The 20,502-nt window shown below is 40.9% G+C and overlaps 2 long non-coding RNA genes across 2 annotated transcripts; one reads left to right on the forward strand and one right to left on the reverse strand.

Annotated features, from left to right (window-relative positions):
- Positions 1 to 4,193: 4,193 nt before the first annotated feature.
- Positions 4,194 to 7,183, reverse strand: LOC125906464 (uncharacterized). Its single transcript, XR_007451828.1, has 2 exons — positions 7,085 to 7,183; positions 4,194 to 7,018 (listed from the first exon to the last, which is right to left on the reverse strand). It is a non-coding gene; the product is annotated as an uncharacterized LOC125906464 (long non-coding RNA).
- Positions 6,933 to 7,313, forward strand: LOC125906468 (uncharacterized). Its single transcript, XR_007451836.1, has 3 exons — positions 6,933 to 7,020; positions 7,093 to 7,162; positions 7,249 to 7,313. It is a non-coding gene; the product is annotated as an uncharacterized LOC125906468 (long non-coding RNA).
- Positions 7,314 to 20,502: the final 13,189 nt, after the last annotated feature.

Here is a 20,502-nt window from a genome sequence, read left to right on the forward strand (position 1 = left end):
GTATCAAGACCAACGACCATTACTCAAATCTCACTTCCTTCAGTGCTGGTGGTTTCCGTTGGAGTTTAGTATTTAAAGAAGCGTATTGCCGTTCTAGTTCTAGCGATGCATAACTTCAATGCGAAACCATACAACAGTACAGAGGAAATGAGAAAGCTCTCCTCCAAGCGATGAAGCTCCACTGGTTGGGGTATCCCACCAACAGAGAGCGCCACCAGCTTTTTTGCTATTTTTAGAATGCATGAGTCGTTTGCCGTCTGCTAAACGAAGTCTTTCTATATTCCGTTTAGGTAGAGAACTTGAGTCGTTTAGAAGCCGTTTAGTGGTCGTTTAGTGGATTTGTGGCACTTGGGACCACTATCAATACAACGATCACCTGATCTCTCTTGATAGATACAGACAGAATCCTTTTCTGCCCTCTTGGGTCTTTCCATTGCTTTCCATTGATGATCTTTCTGCAGTCGATGCTTATCCGGCTGAATGTAGTGCGCAAAGTTGCCTCACCATACGTGTAGTGTGTTGCAGCCATGACGCGCAGTGAACCATCGCTCTCTTTAATGTTTTGTTCTTTAATGTAATGTAAGTAGTTCTTCCCGCCATCGAGTAAATTGTTGAATTTTCAACTTTAACTTTCAAGCCATCAATACTCCCGCGGCTTTCTCGCTCGAAATTTCAGCAAGGCATTTAGCATATGGCCGCTTAGGGTATCTCGCCTACATCTTCTACTTATTGTCATGCGTTTTCCTTGCCCCGACTCAGCCAATAATGCGGAGTAGTAGATTTGAGGGAGTGTACATCTCGGGTAAATCATCCCATTTACAGGATATTCTGTACCACACTTATCTGCCGATGACGACGGTGTACGTAGTACTCAAGGTGCTTAAGCACCATAAATGTGTATGGTTGGCTTTATGAATGATTGAATTGATTAGAATATCAACCATTTCACAATTAAGCTATTTTTCATAATTTGCAAACATGTTTTTAAAAATATTGTCTGGAATATCTTGATTTTTAATGGGAACGATTATGAGGTGGGACACATCATCATCAGGTGGCTAATTTGCATCTTTAATTATTAAAAAAATCATTATATCCAATACCATGTCATTTCAATTCAGTTTGTGCAAACCAAAAATCTAAGTAGCATTAAGCAATTCTTTTCGTAGCAACGCGCGTTGCTAAGAGAGTTCTGCTCGCTGAATGTTTACTGTGTGTTGTATTCTGTATACTTCAGTGATACGTTTTATTGGCACGTGTGCTTTGGTTCAGGTGCATGTGAGAAGTGCTCCGTCCCTAACTAGATCGACGCACTCGATCCTATCGTCTAGCTAGATCGGCGCATCCGATCTCCTCTCTTCATTAGATCGGCGACCCGATCCTATTTCCGGCGCATCCGATCCTCTCTCGTAATCAGATCGGCGCATCCGATCTTATCACCTAGCTCGATCCTAGCTCCTCGTTGATATGGTTTGAAACTATGCTAAGTGAGTCGAGTGGTTCCCGTGCCTGACGCATAGATGTCGCTACAATCACTACATGACCCTCCCCCAGTGACCCAGTCACGAATTCGATGAACCGTGAAACGCAAAAAAACGCGGACAATTGTATCATTTGAAACGGACTGTTTTTTTTTTTCCTTGCGCCTCTGGAAGGACAAACCGGAAGTGAGGTTGGTGATTTTACAATGTCTGGGCTCTCTTCCGATTCGAACGCTGGTTTCGGCCGATCAACAGAAATTGATTCGTTTTTCTCGTTAATTTTTACAACGTAGTATTTTCGACATCTTCTTATAACGTCGTAAGGTCCTTCATATGGTACAGTAAGTCCTGTTCTCACTTTATCAACTCGAACATAAACTTGTTTGCAATCCTCTAAGGTTTTTGAAAAGTAAACGTGCTGACGACGATCGTACCTTGGGGTCTTTGGTTTCACCGATCTAATTTTTTTTTTTAATCTTTGATAAATTCGGTTCGATCCGTCAAGCAGTTGTCTTGTGATGGGGTAAATATTGCAGAAGGTAACCTCAGGTTCTAACCATAGACCATTTCCGCAGGTGCGCCTTTAAGATCTTCTTTAAAAGCGACTCTGATTTCCAAAAGTATCAACGGTAGGCATTTCGTCCACTGATTGGTGTTTTCATTTGCCTTGATTGCTTCCTTTAAATGTCTGTGGAAACGCTCCACCATACCGGTTGACTGGGGGTGATATGCTGTTGTTTTAATATGGTGTACTCCCATTATTTGCGTAGGCTCGTTGAATAGCTTTGAAGTAAACTGTCTACCTCTATCGGTGGTAATAACTGCAGGGTAGCCAAAACGTGAGATGTACTCGTCAACGAATTTTCTAGCTATTGTGGGTGCCGTTATATCGTTTAGCGGGTAGCACTCTGGCCACCTTGTGAATCGGTCCACAATTGTTAGTAGGTATGTCATGTTTTCTGACGGGGGCAATGGTCCGACCAAAACCATGAATGTGTTCGATCCTGCCTTTCGTAGGCTTGAATTCCTCGATTGGGGATTTCACGTGGCAAACCACTTTAGCTTTTTGGCATCCCAGACAAGCTCGCGTCCAAATTCCAATATCTCTTTTCATGGACGGCCAGAAAAATCTATCCGTTACAATTTTACGTGAAGCGCGTATGCCTGGATGTGCCAGATTATGAAGGCTTTCAAAAGTTTGTTTCCTTAAGGTTGATGGGACGTACAGTCTGTTATTCCCATTCGAGGACTCCAACACTAAATCTGTGTCGAGTAAGGTTAGGCGTTCCAACCTGTATTTCGAGTTTCCGTTGGCGACAAAGTTATTGAAAAGAACGCTAAAGGTACTAGCTTGCCATTAGTTGTCTGTTCGAGAACAGCGCCGACGGCATAATTGGAGGCATCCGTTGTGACCAATAGTTTGGCATCACTGATGGGCCAGCATGGTCGATTTTTTCCAGGTCGATTTTTATGGATTGCAATGCTTTCTCCCAATCTTGAGACCATTCAAAAATCTTTTTTTTTTTTTTTTTGTTGCCATGCTCAGCTATTATATTGGTGAATAGGACGCAGTTTTTCCGAAACATTTTTAATAAACCGGTGGTAATAGTTCACCATTCCAACTATGCGTTGGGCCTGTTTTACTGTAGTTGGGGTCGGAAAATCTCTGATAGCAATTATTTTGCTTGGGCAAGGAATAATGCCCTTGGCCGTTATGCGGTGACTGGGAAATTCTATCTCGCTTACCCCGAAACAGCACTTCGACGATTTTATCCTTACGCCGTTCTCTGAAAGACGCTTCAACACTATTCGAAGGTGTTCCATGTGTTTTTCCTTTGTTGAGCTGGCTATAAGGATATCGTCTATGTAAATGAAAACGAAATTTAAATCACTGAATATAGTGTCCATGAATCGCTGGAATGTCTGTCCAGTATTTCTAAGGCCGAACGGCATTCGAACAAATTCGAATAATCCGAACGGTGTGGTGATTGCAGTTTTGTGAATGTCCTCTTCTGCAACCGGAATCAGGTGGTAGGCTCTGATTATATCCAACTTTGAAAAAAATGTGCACCCGTTGAGGTTCATGGTGAAGTCCTGTACATGGGGAATTTGATATCGGTCTGGTGTGGTGATGGCATTGAGTTGCCGATAATCACCACACGGTCTTCAATCCTGATTCGATTTTGGCACCATATGTAGAGATGATGAAACAGGTGATGATGACACACAGCAGATTCCTAGTTGCATCATCTGTTGAAACTCTGCCTGTGCAATCTTCTGTTTTGTGGGGTCCAGGCGCCGAGGCCTTGAAAAGGGAAGAGTCCCTTTGGTCTCGATATGGTGTTGCACCGAATGACGCACTGGCTCATTGAAATTCGGAGGCTCCAGTAGATTTGGAAACTCTTCTTACACCTTCGTAAATGCAGAAGGTTCATCTGAAAAACGTTTAGGTGTAGGCGTGTCAACCTGAGCAATTCTCCTTTGAGCAGTAATGTCAGTAGACGAATCTACGAACTTGCGTCGCTTCAAGTCTACTGCGATATCATTTCTAAAAAGAAAATCTGCTCCCAATGTAGGTCGATTGACTGCAGCCACCATAAATATATGGCTAAAACCACGTCGTAATCCGAGGCTAACTCTTAACAGCATCGTACAGCATCGGACAAAAAGATAGGGCTTTTTTTCAACGCGCAATGCACCCGTTGGTACAGGTTTTTGTGTGTGTGTGTGTGTGTGTGTGTGTGTGTGTGTGTGTGTGTGTGTGTGTGTGTGTGTGTGTGTGTGTGTGTGTGTGTGTGTGTGTGTCATTTCGGATAGATTTGTTTGTAGTTTTTTTTGTTTTTTGGGTTAGGTTTTTGTTTTAATTAGCAGCACCACCGCCCTCGCGAACAGTGTTTCTTTGATATATTAACAATCTTACGGTCTTCCTCAACCGTGGTCTTCCTAGGACGTCCGGTTGACTTGCGCACTTCGGTTGTCCGAAGCGCGTTTGCCACAAAAGTGTGTGATCGTTCCATCACGAACTCGATCGTTCTGCGCTTAATGCCAGCAACCGCCATTCGCTTTATGATATGGCGCTGATAATCGGTACAATGTTTACCTCGACCCATTGTTGCTAAAATTCCTTGCTTGGACCGTCAAGAACGCACTGGTTAAAAACTTGGCCAGGGCTGATGCAGTGCACTGCCTGCGTTCTACTTTTATACGCGATGAATCACATCATTGTCGAGCAGCGAAAAAAGCGTATGGATTAAAACTATCAATGAGTAAGCGAGCGAGCGTCTACCAATTCAAGTCGAGAACAGAATACTGCCGCGCTCATGACACAAAACGCCCATTGAAAAGAACACCAGCGCGCTTGCTCAATGCACACTCAAAGTTTCCCATGCACACACGAGGTTCAACGCAGAGATGCACGCAGGCCTTTCAATGGCGTGCACTGGAGAAACACCTGTGAGGGAATGCCGATCTCATTGCAATTGTTCGCGTTTCCATTTCGCACCGCTTTCGCATTCACATTCATGAAACAGCACACCTGCGTTCTCGTCTGAACAAGCGCTGCTGTCCATGCAAACCTTAGCTTTTATCCAAGTGTGAACGCACGCTGTTTCACATGATAACACACATTATCAGAATACCTTTGACGCAATATCACATCAGGTCAAGCTATGTTTCTTCAGACACACACCCGCGCACTCGCACATACACGCACATACACATTAACAAACACACTCTCTTTCTTACACACATACATACACACACACACACACACACACACACACACACACACACACACACACACACACACACACACACACACACACACACACACACACACACACACACACACACACACACACACACACACACACACACACACACACACACACACACACACACACACACACACACACACACACACACAAGTAACGTGGTAAAACAAGTGCACGGTGCGATGAAAAAAATGCCCTATCTTTTTGTCCGATACTGTACCATACGTAGCGGGATATTTTATCATGGTGTGTGTAACGGTGTAAAATACAAAGATGCGAGAGCGCGTTTTGGTTTATACACATTTTTGACACTAACACAGCAACACATGTGGAAATGTGTGCGTTCATTTTCGGCCAGCTCGCTCAGTTTGATCTGCTCGCTGCGATCCCTTTCAACAATCTCAGAGAGAGTTTGTATGGAAACCCGACAGACAAAGAGAACGAAATTTTCAGGCGAGGGGTAGGTAGAAACACGCGGTGGGGGTCCGGCCCAAGCACGGATCCGAAGTCCGTTGTTTTGGGCTGAGAATTAAAAATGGCGGATGGAGCGCTACCACGGAGAGAATGCGCTCTCTTGCTTGCCTTTAAAATACACGAGGCGCTCTCGCTGTAAAGAACGCTCGCTCGCGCTGTTTCATCATACCCCTTCCTCCCTGTTTCTTTCGTAGCGCGCTGCGCTGAACTGGTACCCCCTCCCACTTGATTCCAGCGAATTGCGCTGCGCTGGACTGACACCCCCTCCCGCTCGTTTCTTTCGTAGCGCGCTGTGCGCTTTCCTTCATTCGGACTTGGTGCACCCGAATCAAAACAAAAACTTTAACACATCAAACTTGGTTTACATTTTATCACTTTTATTGCAAATAAAAGCACATTTTAATACATTGCTTCACACAATCTTGCCACAAAATCACACAAATTCTTAATATAAAAAAATCGTCGTATTTCAAAGAGCCGTCTAACTGCGTGGATACCGTTGTTGATGTTCGATACAGCAAAAATAAACATTGAAATAAAGCAGCGCAAATCACACATTTAAGATACTAATGGTGAAAGAAAAGTGCAGCTTCATTTCAATGTGCACAACACTTCAACACTTAGCGAAACTTCGATCGCCCGGGACTTAGGCTAACACGCGCGCAGCCTTTCACGGCGAACGCTTGAGCTGAACTGACGATTTCGTGTGGTGGCAAGAAGGGGAGCGCACAGAAAACACTCGCTGCACTAGTGCGAGCGAGACACCGATACCCGCATGCCGCTGCGAGAAAACCAAACTGAGCGCGCAGGCTGAAAGTGAACGCACACATTCACACATGTGTAATTGTGTGAGTGCAAAAACTGTGTAGAAACCAAAATACGCTCGCGCCTCCGCGTAATTCTGCGTATTTCCAACCGTCTCCCCATGCTTCTACATGCCCCTCGCCTGAAAGTTGCACACTTTTTCATTCTCATTGCTAGTAGGGAACCGCCACAGCTTCTTCTCTGCTTCAACTTTGCTTGTTGGCATAAGCAGAACTCAGAGAAGAAGCTTTAAATGAACCGGCGCTCAGTGACGTCACGGATCGGATCGAATCCTGTCCGGAGAATGATTGTTCCAAATCGCTCAAGCCATCACCACACCCGCTATCAAAATTAAATTAAAACGAAACTCTTTTGTTTACTTTTTATTCAAAGATAGCCGCGTCGCTTTTCGTGCGCTTATAAAACCCAGTTTTTGTGTAGATTTCTGTGTACAAGCTTGATTTCCTTGCTACCTATCCGTGTTACCTGTAAGTATGGAGATAAATATTAAAAATAAGACATTTTAAAGACATGCAAAACTCATATACTTACTTTTACAGCTGTGATTGTGGGTGGTTGTTGTGTGCAATTCGATCGGGAGTTGCTAATTGTTGTTCACCTGTAAAACCTGTAAGTTGGATGAAATCAAATTGTATGTTTTTCAACTATTACTTTACATGAAACTAAATGAAAAACTAAAAATAACATAATTGCAGGTTACCATGAGCGGTTCGAATGTGGGAGCTACTATCTGTGGAGCACACCCTAAAATGAAACAATCATCGAAATTAAACACAAGCACACCTTACCTCAGCGTCGGCATCGTGCGTGTGGGCTAGAAATTTCATCCGGTTTTATTCCATGCTCCAAGCATTTTTTTTTCGCTTCCACCACAACTAAATCATACTTCCGTGGTTGATTTTATGTTTATTCTACAAAACAAAACGTTTTTAATGATAAATATCAATATCAATGAAGAGGGAGATCGAGCTACGAATGTGACAGAGAGGGCATGAGAAAATGAGAGAATTTGAGTGCCATTGTCGGGAGGGTTGCTACACAGTTTTTGCACTCACACAATCACACATGTGTGAATGTGTGCGTTCACTTTCAGCCTGCGCGCTCAGTTTGGTTTTCTCGCCGGCTGCTTGCGCGTTGCTCTGTCTCGCTGTTACAACTTATGATCAAAGCACCCGTAGGCTTCTCACTCTAACTACCGTGAGTATATTTTTAGCGACGCAGGCAAGTTGATACTTGTAAAATTTGCTGCTTTTAATCGACTAGCGTCTGCGTGAAATTATTGTTTTTAAAACGTTGTAAAGTTCTCCAATTAATTATGAAAGGAGTGAAGTGTTTTAAAGAGTGCGCAAAAACGTTGTAAATGTGCAGTGTTTGTGAACTACAGGTAAGAAAATAAGTGTGGAATCGTGCATAGTTGTTTTTTATTTGTTACACCTTGCAACTTCAAAAAATATTTCAGGTGTGTTTCTAGTGGCTCGAACATTACATGTTTTTGTTAAAATGGTGTAACTTGTGCCCCGGTTATACCTGTTATTAAAAGTATACTAGCATTGTTTTAAAATACTTACCTTTAATAAAAACACCGTGCCCCTTGCGATGGTTGAATATTTGTGTATCCTTACCTGGTCTTTAAAAATAAATCTACCTATTACCTGCTACTCAAAGTATTGGCGAGTCATTTTGTTACCTTTATCGTGCTTATAAAAATAAACACATAATGTTATTCTGTCAATTGCATTCGGGCAGTCACCTCATGAGGACTTTAACAGTCGCATTCCTTCAAAAGTCTGTTATATAGTTGAATAGTGATTTGTCAGACAAATACACCTTTTTGTGAACTTACGTAAATTGTGTGTTACCAATATTAAAACAATGGAGAATCGTGAAACTGAGAATCGTGAAAATGAGAATTGTAAAAAACGTGGAACAAGTGCGAAAAAAAGGATGCGTGAAACAAGTTCAGACAAAAAGATGCGGGAAACAGGTTCGATGTATAAAATCATAAAAAAAAATCAACAACCGATACGATGCCGAATCCGTGGGCGAAACTATCACATCTGACCTACATAGCATAAATGTGGCATCTTCAGATGAAGAGATCCCTAGTGCTTCAAACATGCCGTTATCAAGTGAATATCAAGAATTGATCGGCTACCCAGAAGAACAGACAATTGAAGAAGAACGGATCGTCGAAGCAGAATACATTAGTGATTGGATCAATTTTGACGAGTGTGACAATGTAGAAAATTATGAAAGCATAGATGACACCGAAAACATAGTAGAAACAGCCTCCGATAATTCACAGCAAACGGCACCAAATAATAGTGAGGCGATGGCGGAACGACTCCGAAATTGGACATTGAAAACATACCTAACGCATTCGGCTCTCAACGGATTGTTAGAAATATTACGGGATACAACCAGTTACAAGGTACCCAAAGATGCGCGAACACTGCTAAGAACGAAGCAATGTGGAAAAGAAATACAGCAAATAGCTGGAGGAGAATTTTGGTATCCAGGAATAAAAGCAGCTCTGTTGAAACAATTTGGAAATGTCCAGCCAAGAGTAAACAAATTTTCTTTAAATTTCTCTATGGATGGCCTGCCGTTACACAAAAGCTCTCGTAAGCAGTTTTGGCCAATACTAATGAGCATTGAAGAGTTACCCGAGGTTCCAGTATTAATGGTTAGAAATTTTTTGGGGCAATCAAAACCTGCAAACCTAAAGGCCGGGCTACATTGATCGTACTCCGTAGTGTAATTTCGCATCTGGTGGCGGCTGGTGGAAGCTTTTTTTTGTCATCAAGGTGATGGTCGTGCCGGATCTCAAATTTAAGTTGTTTTTTTCACCGTTTTTCGATGCGAAAATGGCTGAAATACGTGAACAACATATTCATCTATCAATTGCATAGCTTTTCCAGTCCAGTTAAAGTAAAGAAAATGGAAAAATAACGTGTTTTCTGAAGCGGCTCCAAATTGTTTGGCAAAATGCTTCGGTCAACCGCCGCCAGGAGCGCTAGTGAAAATCAAAATTACGCTTGCGAGTACGATCAATGTAGCCCGGCCTTAAAGGAATACCTTGACCCTTTAGTAAATGAACTCAACGAATTGATGGAGAAAGGCATTCAAATAGCCAATAAACTGATAACAATATGCGTTTGGGCTATCATCGCTGACTCACCTGCGAGAGCATTTATAAAAGGTAGGTTGCGCAAAACATGTACAAATCATGACATTTTATTTTTTTATAATTTTGGTATTACTAAATATTAACATGTGCTTATTGTATCTAATATTTTTTTTTCTTTTACTTTTAGGAGTAGCCTACTTCAATCACAAAAATGGATGCCAGAAATGTACCATTGAAGGTAAATTTGACAAAACTGCAAAAGTGATGTGTTTTCTCGACATACGGTGAACGGTGTACATCACAGGGAAACAACGCCACTTATACGTCTTCTGCACTTCGATATCATAAAGAATGTAATTATTGCTGATCTGTTGCACCTGATTGACTTTGGAGTAACACGAACGTCAATTACTGGTTGGAAATCCGGCAAGTTAGGTGGAGGTCCTAAATGGAGTCAAGATACATTAAATAGAATCAATAACATTCTTGACAAGGTGGAAATTCCTTTAGAATTTCACCGCAAATTGCGAAGTATTGAAGATACTGGTTTTTGGAAAGCCAGTGAATTTAATATGTTTTTGAACTATTCCAGTTTCATAGTGTTGAAAGAGGTGTTAACTAAAGAACATTATGAACATTTCATGCTATACTTTTGTGCGATTGGACCATTCTCTTTCGAATGCTACAGAGAGCATTGACCAGCTGCACATTTGATGCTTAAACAGTTTGTTGCACAGTATGCAACAATTTACGGGCAACATCGTATCACCAGCAATGTGCATAATTTATTGCATGTTTACGAAGATGTGCAAAAATTTGGACCTCTTGTTAAATTTTCTTCGTATCGCTATGAAGCTAAATTACAGAATATCGGTAAAACCCTACGAAATGGCCATAAAGTTTTAGTACCGACAGCAAACAGGATTTCAGAACAGATTCCAACATTGAATCAAAAAGTAATGGGGTAGTTGTGCACGTCAGCTCGATTATTACTTTATATCCCAGTAAACAAAAAAATTGGTTTTTAACTCACGATGATTATATTGTTCAATATTGCAGTGCCAAAGTGGAAGGATCAGTTATTTACATAAGCGGAAAAGCTTTTAGTGAAATAGATGAAACTACCACATACCACTCCTCTAAGTGGATGATAGATATATATGAAGTGAATGTGTGCGATCTTTCCACAGAAGAAATGGTATTTTTAATATCAGATATAAAATTTAAAATGGTAGCAATTAATGTTAGTGATAGCATAATAGTATTAGTACCTATGCTTCATACTTTATTATAAAACATATCAATAAATTAAAATGTTATATTATGCAACAGTGAATAAACCCATAACTTGTGTTGTATTTATTTGTTTTCTATGTATCTCATAAGAAAATGCAAGGATTTTTTCAAACGCATTGTGATAAGAATAAATGAACTAACATATTGTTTTCAGATAAATTTATTTCTAGAAAGTAACATGTATCCGTTAATTATAATTCATGTGGTCAATCAAGTAAACCAGCCTCCATCAGAGGTGCACAGTCTTTCTAGAGCTAATTCACTTTAATAAAACTTATCCTACCGGGGAGACATGAGTTCATCGTCAGTCTCCGACCCGATCGGACGCATCTAATCGTTATCTGCGATCACTGATATAGAACAAACACACTAGTAAAACAGACAACTACAACAACAAAAATAGCTAAGGCGTTAAAAAGGCTAGCTCGGCCCATAGCCATGGGCTGCAGCAAGAAAGGATCAGCATCGAGGGACGCCATGCCTTCGTGCTCATACATCACGATACCAAACGTTACCACAAGTAACGATTACGACATTCTTAGCGAAGATGAAGAAGCTCCATCGATAATTGCCGCATCGGCAACGACAAAACAACAGAAATCAAAAATACCACCGATCACAGTCACCGGCACACAAGTAGGAGATGTGCACAAAAAAATCACCTCCGTTGGTGTAGTGAACTACACAACAAACTGCACATATAAAGGTATAGTGGTTAACACTACCACATCTAAAGACTATAAGCTTGTAGTGGACGTGTTGAAGCGCCACAACAATTCTTTCTACACGCATCAACTACCGGAAGAAAAAACAACGAAAGTGGTAATCTTTGGGTTACCCGAACAAGATACAGAATATATTAAAACTGTTCTTGCCGAAGTCAATATCGCACCATGTGTAATCAAAAAACTCGAACTCAAGAAAAAACGCTACGACGACCAGTGTATGTATCTCCTACACTTCCCTAGAGGGTCAATAACACTGAGTGAGCTGAAACAGGTTAGAGCAGTAGATCATCACCGAGTATACTTTGAGTACTACTCTAACAAATACGGTCCAATGCAGTGTACAAACTGCCAGCGCTACGGACATGGTAGCGCAAACTGTTATCTTCCTCCAGTGTGCGTAAAGTGTGCCGATAAACACACATCCAAAACGTGTCAACTAAGCCAAACAACAACCTGTCCAGACGGTAAAATAGCTCCAGCCAAATTGAAGTGCGCAAATTGCATTGAACATCATACGGCAAATTTCTCCGGCTGCCCAGCTAGGCTACGGCTTAAAAAGGTAACACCAACACCTTCTCGCTCCAGAGAATTTACGTACAACGAGACATCGTTCCCTCGTCTCCCCAACACACCAACACGTTCCACTCCTTCAAACCACGTGAATTTCTCTGAACTGTTCCACCAACAACAAACACGTTCAAACAATAATCTTGACTTTGACCTCAACGAGATAGGGCAAATCGTTAAAGATGTATTTTCAAATCTGAGCAAATGTAGCTCAAAACAAGACCTAATCGCAGTTATTGTTCAAATATCAGCAAAATATTGTTTTCCTAACTTCAAATAATGTACTTAAAATCATTCACTGGAATGCCAACGGTATTTCAAACAAAAAAGACGAATTTTTTAACTACCTTTTGAAAAAAGATATACACATCGCAGCCCTAAGTGAGACATTTCTTAAGAATGGTACTCGTTTTTCGCATCCCAATTATCATACTTACAGACTAGACAGAACTCAGGGAGAAAAAGGTGGAGTAGCTTTAGTAATATCTAAAGCTATCAACCACGAAGTAAATAGTGACTACAAATTAAAAGTACTTGAAGCAATAGGAAGTACCGTCAAGACCCAAAACAGTAAAGTGACCATTATTTCCATCTATAATCCAGGTTCAAACAATGATCACAGTAGTTTCAGGAAGGACATCACAAAACTAAGCAAAATATCAAATAACTTTATTATCTGTGGTGATTTTAACGCCCGTCACCGTTTCTGGAACTGTAGCAAAGCAAATCAGATGGGAAAAACCCTTTTCGAGGAAAATCAAAGAGGAAAATTTTCTATTGTTCATCCTGAAGAGCACACCCATTATCCAAATGACCCAAACCGTCTCCCCTCAACCATAGATCTACTATTAACTAACAAACCCGAAAAAATTTGCAATATTCTTACCATACAAAAATTTACCTCAGATCACTTACCTGTTTATTTTGAATATAATATTGGCCTAATACAAAACAAACATATTTCTAGAATACCGAACTACTCAGAAGCAAACTGGACTTTATTCAAAGAAATTTTAAATAATCGCCTCAATACAAATAATCTAAATCTCCAAAATATTAACACATCAAACCAAATAGATCAAATGATAAAATATTTCTCAAAATTAATTAACTACGCCCACACTAAGTCTGTCCCATTCATAATACCAGATAAATTTAAAATAATTCTACCCCCTAATATACTTCAAAAAATTAAACATCAAAATGCAACAAGGAAGCAATGGCAGAAAGATAGAAATAACACTATACTCAAAACAACATATAACACATTAAAAAAAGAAATAGTATTACATATAAAAAACTTACGAAATCAGAGTTGGACAGGCAACCTTGAAAAAATTAATAACGACCCAAGCAAATCTAGACTATGGAAATTTGTTAGAATTATAAAAGGTAATTCTGCATTTATTCCTCCCTTAAAAGCTAATGGAAAGTGTTATATTACAAATAATGAAAAATGTGAAATTCTGAGAGACCATTTTGAAAAAGCTTACAGAACAACGTTTCCTAATCAGAGCCCAATTGAACATCACATCCAAGAGACAAATAGTAGATTCTTCTCCTACCATCAAGCACAACCCAGCAACAACTTCAATCCCATAAACTTTATTAAAACAAAACACATTAAAAACATCATTTATAAGTTGAAATCAAAAAAATCTCAAGGGCCAGATCAAATCAATAACCATTCCCTAAAACAGTTGCCTAAAAAAGCCTTCGTATATTTAGCGTTTATTTTAAACGCTTGTACCAAAATCCACTATTTTCCTTTTGAATGGAAAATTGGCAAAGTCATCCCAATTCCAAAACCCAAAAAAGACCATAAAGACCCTAAAAGCCATAGACCAATAAGTTTACTCAGTTGTTTGGGTAAAATTTTTGAAAAAATTTTACACAAAAAAATTATTCAACATTTCAATCAACACACCATCATACCTTCTTACCAATACGGTTTTCAACCAGGGCATTCAACTACTAAACAAATTGATAGATTAACCACAAACATCAAAACACAGCGAAATATTAAAAAATCCACTGGTTTTGTGATGCTAGATCTAGAAAAAGCGTTTGATACGGTATGGCACCAAGGGCTTTTGTACAAACTAATTCCTTTCAATTTTCCTCCGAACATCATTCAATTGATTCAGTCATTTTTATCCGATAGAAGCTGTTTCGTGCAAATAACCTCTTCGAAATCAAATGACATTCACCCACCTGCCGGATTACCCCAAGGCAGCGTGCTGTCACCCGTTCTTTTCAACATATTTACAAGCGACTTGCCTAAAACAAAATCTGTAAAAAAATATTGTTTTGCAGATGACTTTGCTATGAGTAGTTCGGATTTCAATCCAAAATCTATTATTAAAAACCTCAACAATGGGATTCAAAAATATGTGACATTTTGTAAAAATTGGAAATTAAAAATCAACGAGGAAAAATCTGAGGCCATATTTTTTACACGTTGCACTAGCGCATATAAATTACCAGATCGTAATCTAAAAATAAGTGACTGGGATATTCCTTGGAAAGATAATGTAAAGTATTTGGGATTGTTTTTGGATAAAAGGCTCACCTTCAGGAAACATATAGAGGAAAAAGTTATAAGTGGATTAAGACTTATAAAAATTTTGTATAGCTTCATAAACAAGAATTCTAAATTGAACTTAAAAAACAAATTGTTACTTTATAAAACCGTAATTAGGCCAACAATTCTTTACTCATCTAAGATATGGGCAAATTGTGCAAATGTTCATATAAATAAGTTACAAGTATTTCAGAATAAGTTCTTGAAAAGAGTCCTAAACCTTCCCCCATGGCATAGCACAATTGATATACATAGAATTACTGGTTTTGAACTAGTAAAAAAATTTGTTCGTAACACATAAGTTTTGTAATGCCAGTGAAGGCACAATTGTAAATAGCTAGATTATAATGTAGATGTAAAAATAGGAGTAAGGACTAGTTCGTAGGATTATCTTAAGGTAAAACAATCAGAGGGTTTTTTCTAATTTTTCCCGATCTACTTCAATTCAGGTAAAGATGTACAATCCAAATACGCAAAGCGTTATAACAATCAGGTTATTGAGTAGAGGTCAATCGATCGGAACCAATGTATAATTCGTGGAATATTGTTACAAAACAAAGCAATAAATTACTTACTTACTTACTTACTATCCTACCGGGGAGAAATCTTATGTTCCTTCTCGTTTCAAAGAAGAAATATTTAGCATACAGCCTTTTTATCATTTCGATGAAATGATTTAAAAGATATTTAAATTATATTTTGGCGCAAAGTCCTGCGCGGACAAAAAAAAATTAAAATTTTAAAAAGATATTTTTTTATTTACATCACAGTTCGTTTTATTTGTTGCACCTTATCATACTAATTGTAATTCTAGTATACTATGTACATCACAGTTCTTTTCATTCATAGCAGCTTATTGTACTAATTGTAATTCTAATATACTATATACATCACAGTTCGTTTTATTTGTTGCACCTTATCATACTAATTGTAATTCTATTATTTATTTATTTATTTATTTATTTATTTATTTATTTATTTATTTATTATTTATTTATTTATTTATTTATTTATTTATTTATTTATTTATTTATTTATTTCATACACAACCGACGGACCATTGTGTCTAATCGGCAACCTTATAATTAAATTAAGATATGTATAACAATGATCATTTATAACATATAAATAGACCTCTAGTTATAAGCTAACATTAAATGTGACGTAGACGCAATTTCTCCTTGAACGTAGAAGTAGACATACTGAAATCGAACAAATCTAACACTTCATTGAACTCGAGGGACATACGTATAATGGGGTGTCCCTGGCTATGGTTGTTGCGGGTACGCGGTACACGGAGATGGAAATTGGATCTAAGAATCCGACAGGGAGCGAACAAATTGATGCTGGCTAGTAATGCCGGGGAATCGATCTCTCCGTTAAGGAGCCGAAATATGAAAAGGCATTGGGCGTTTTTACGTCGAGAGCAGAGTGGTTCAAGTCCGAGAAGCAGACACCGCTGATGGTAGGTGGGCCGAGCGTGGTGGGATTGCCATGGAAGGAGTCGAACCGCGTACCTGGTGAGTCTCCGTTGAATGGCTTCGAGGCGATTGATGTCACCAACGCCGAGCGGGCACCATATCGGACAGCAGTATTCCAGGCACGACCTTACGATGGCACAGAAGATAGACTTGACGCACATGGGATCGGTAAACTCGCTACAGGTTCGCGTAATTAAACCAAGTAGCTGATTTCCCTTCGCAACAACGCTATCAATGTGAGGGCGAAATGACATCTTCTGATCTAGTAGCACCCCCAGATCACGGATACATGTCGTGCGAGCCAAAGCCGTGTTGAGCATAGTGTATGTAAACGTGATGGGGTGACGGGCTCTGCTGAATGATATACACTGGCATTTATCAGCACACATTTGGAGGGCGTTTCTGCTGCACCAGCTATCCAGATTCTCAAGGATCGTTTGAAGGCGTACACAGTCACTGTCGTTTCTAACTGGAGTGAATATTTTTACATCGTCGGCGTACATTAGGTGTTGGCCTGGCGGTAAAACGAAAGATAGATCATTTATATAGATGAGGAAGAGTAGCGGTCCCAAATTACTCCCTTGAGGCACACCGGAGGAGCTGGTGAAGGAGTGAGAACGATGAGATCCTATGCTTATGTAGTACGAACGACCAGTTAAATATGAACGCAGCCAGGAGATGTGCCTGTCGAGGAAACCGAGTTTTTTTAGCTTCGAAAGTAGAATATCATGAGAAATACTATCGAACGCAGCCCTGAAGTCGATATATACTGCATCAACTTGAGTACCACGATCCATGTTGTCGAAGCAGTAGCCAACAAATTCAGCAAGATTTGTGGTGGAAGATCTCCTTGGGAGAAATCCATGCTGACTAGGGCTCATATAGTTTTGAACTGCTGTGAGTAGCGGATTGTATAGAATGAGCTCAAACACCTTTGCACAAGCGCATAGGGATACAATGCCACGATAATTACTAGCATGAAGTCGACTGCCTTTTTTATGGATAGGAACCATTCGCGCGTGTTTCCAGGACGCAGGATACGTGCCACGCATAAGGGAATCATTAAATATTTTGGCAAGAATGGGTGCAAGTGATTGACGGCAGTGCTTCAATATGTATGCGGGAATATTGTCAGGTCCAGATGATGTAGATGGTTTTATATCGTTGAGTGTGCGCGCAATTAATGCTTCGTCAATTCCGACGGAGCCGACGGAGTTGCAGTTGCAACAGTGGGAATAATAAAATCGATAGCATCGGATGGAGTATTACGGCTGGCCTCTGCTAGTGTGTTAGGATTGTGAACAGGAAGGGTGAATGCATCAGCGAAACGATTGGCGAAAGTGTTGCAAATATCGGATGTATCGATACTAGTTTGGCCATTGTAGCTCATTGACGGAGGGATACTTCTTATATTGCGCCGTTTGTTCCAGAAGCACCAAAACCGTGCCGGCTTAGAAAACAGCTGCCTTTCAGTACGGCGAATGAAGGAGCGATAGAGCACACGATTATGTCGACGATAATTGTTCAATGCATCGAAAAAAATTCTCCTATGCAGCGATGATCCCGTTCTAATCCGCGTAGGCTTTTGATTTTATTTTTTTCAACCGTCTTAAAGATGCATTAGACCAATCGGGGCCAGACTTTCGTCGAGCAACAGGAACGCAGGAGTTAATCGCTGAGCGCCTAACAACGCTAAAGAAATCGGTGGCTTCGTCGATAGTGGCAAAGTTGGAGCAGTCAAAATTGCGGTCAAACGACACAATAAGAGAATTCATACGTTCCACATTCGTTTTGAAGAAATTTCTATTGACTGTACTGCTAGTCTGACTGTTGGTGGTGTGGGATAGTTGTACGGGATAAAAAATCATCATATCCAATGAAGGATGATGAAAGTCCTCACTGAGAAGTGGAATACTACAGTGTGTTACGTATGGGAGGGAGTTCTCTAGAGCCGAAGTACCATTCACAGAGTGCAGAGGTGTGATTGAGTCGCACAAAATATTGAAGTGTCCGAAACCGCTCACGGTCTCGCGCCTTCGTCTGCCAGTCCGTTATCCCGGCCTTAATGGCGGACGCCTCCACGCCATCTTGCCACCTCAATTTGGGCCTACCACGCCTCCTATGTCCTTGTGGACGGCCTAAAAAGACTTTACGGGCTGGGTCGTCCGTTTCCATGCGTATAACATGGCCAGCCCACCGGAGCCTGGCGAGCTTTATACGCTGTACGACAGTGAGGTCGCCGTACATCTCGTATAGCTCGTCATATAGCGGCTCCTCCATTGTCCTTCCACACATACGGGGCCAAGTATCCTTCTGAGCATCTTCTTCTCGAACGCGGCTAAGAGGGTTTTGTCAGATTTGGACAGTGTCCATGTCTCAGAGGCGTATGTGAGCACTGGTACTATATAGGTACTATATAGTCCCAGCTTCGTCCGTCGCGACAGGTTCTTTGAGGTGAACTGCTTTTTCAGGCTGTAGAATGACCGGTTGGCAGCCAGCATCCTTGCGCGCAACTCAGCTTCCATGCTATTGTCGTTGCTGACCTTTGATCCCAGATAGGTGAATTGTGGGACGACTTCAAAAGTGCGTTCACCTATCTGCACGTCACGCCTACGTATATTCTGATTATTTGTTGGCGGGCCCGCTGATGTTGCCACCATCAGTTTGGTCTTTGCCTCGTTTATCTGCAATCCGAGGTTCTCTGCCGCCTGCTCGATCCCTTGGTAGGCTTCTGCTACATAGGAGAGCCGCAGACCAATGATGTCTATATCATCAGCGTATGCCAGGATCTGGGTTGACTTATAGAAGATGGTTCCCGTAGTCTCCACCCTCGTGTCACGGATGGCTCTCTCTAGCGCCAAGTTGAATAGGAGACAGGCAAGCCCGTCCCCCTGGCGCAGACCCTTGGTGGTAGCAAAAGGTCCTGAGAGTTTTCCATCCACCCTAACCTGGCATGTGACGTTGGTCATAGTCATTCTAACTAGCCTTATCAGTTTGGCCGGGATTCCAAAAGAGCTCATAGCGTCGTACAGTTTTACCCTGGCTATGCTATCGTATGCGGCTTTGAAGTCTATGAAGAGATGGTATGTGTCGTTTTTGTATTCAGCCATCTTCTCCAAGATCTGCCGCATGGTGAAGGTTGCAATACCACTCAACTGAAATAATCCGATACTATGCAACCCATCAACGAAATCGGTATTAGCCACGGAATTGCATAAAGGTGCATAATGCATGACAGAATAACATGGAGAGCAATCGGTGGCTTCTGATGTATTAGTCAGCTTCCATCTGATATCAGGTTTATTGAAGTCTCCAAAGACGTATAATAAATCGCTCTCTTTAATGCGGCTTGAAATTTCACGTACACTATCATGTAAAGCGTTCATCACTGCGGGGTCATTCGCATGACTAGGCGGAATGTATACAACGCCGATGTAAACAGAGACACCTGGCAGCAATGTTTTGATCCAAAGTTGTTCCAGTATGGTATTAGGCGATGCGATTTCACATGTCGGTATTGAAGAGGAACATGCAATTAAAACACCCCCACCGCGTGAGAGGGCACTGTTGGAAAGATTCCTATCGCACCTGTAGATATGATAATGATCGTCAGTGAGGAGCGAAGAAGGTATGGACTGAGTAAGCCAAGTCTCGGTGAGAATGATAAAATCATATTCTGATTCTGATAGCGCCAGGCGAAGATTTGTAGTTTTCGTTCGTAGACCACGTACCTTTTTGGTAGTAGATAGAGAGACTGGGATGAGCTGAACGAGGTACATCGCCGGATGCAGTGCAAGATTGCTATTCATCCGACGGGCCAGCGTCAGCAGATTCATCAGTCCGTTTAGCGTTTCGCTTCGGTCGTTTTTTAGGAGCGGCTAAGCATTCGGGAGGTGACCTGGTAGGTGTGGTGGAAACAAGCATTCGCTCATTAAGGTCAGGATGTGGTTCGTTTGTAAACAAAGCTGTGACTGTAGTGGTCATGGCAGGTGAGGAAATCGTAACGGGCTGTGCGAGCGTATCTGTTGTAGTTGTTGTTGTAGTATCTGTTGTAGTAGTTGGCATCGCGGCACTCCCTCCAGAATGTGAGAGAGGATTATGATAAGTGTCGGTAGCGAGAGTAACGTTTTGATCGAGCATCGAATTTGTTTCAGTTGTTGCAC

Source organism: Anopheles coluzzii, chromosome 2 (assembly GCF_943734685.1).
Source record: "Anopheles coluzzii chromosome 2, AcolN3, whole genome shotgun sequence".
Classification (NCBI taxonomy): Eukaryota; Metazoa; Arthropoda; class Insecta; order Diptera; family Culicidae; genus Anopheles; species Anopheles coluzzii.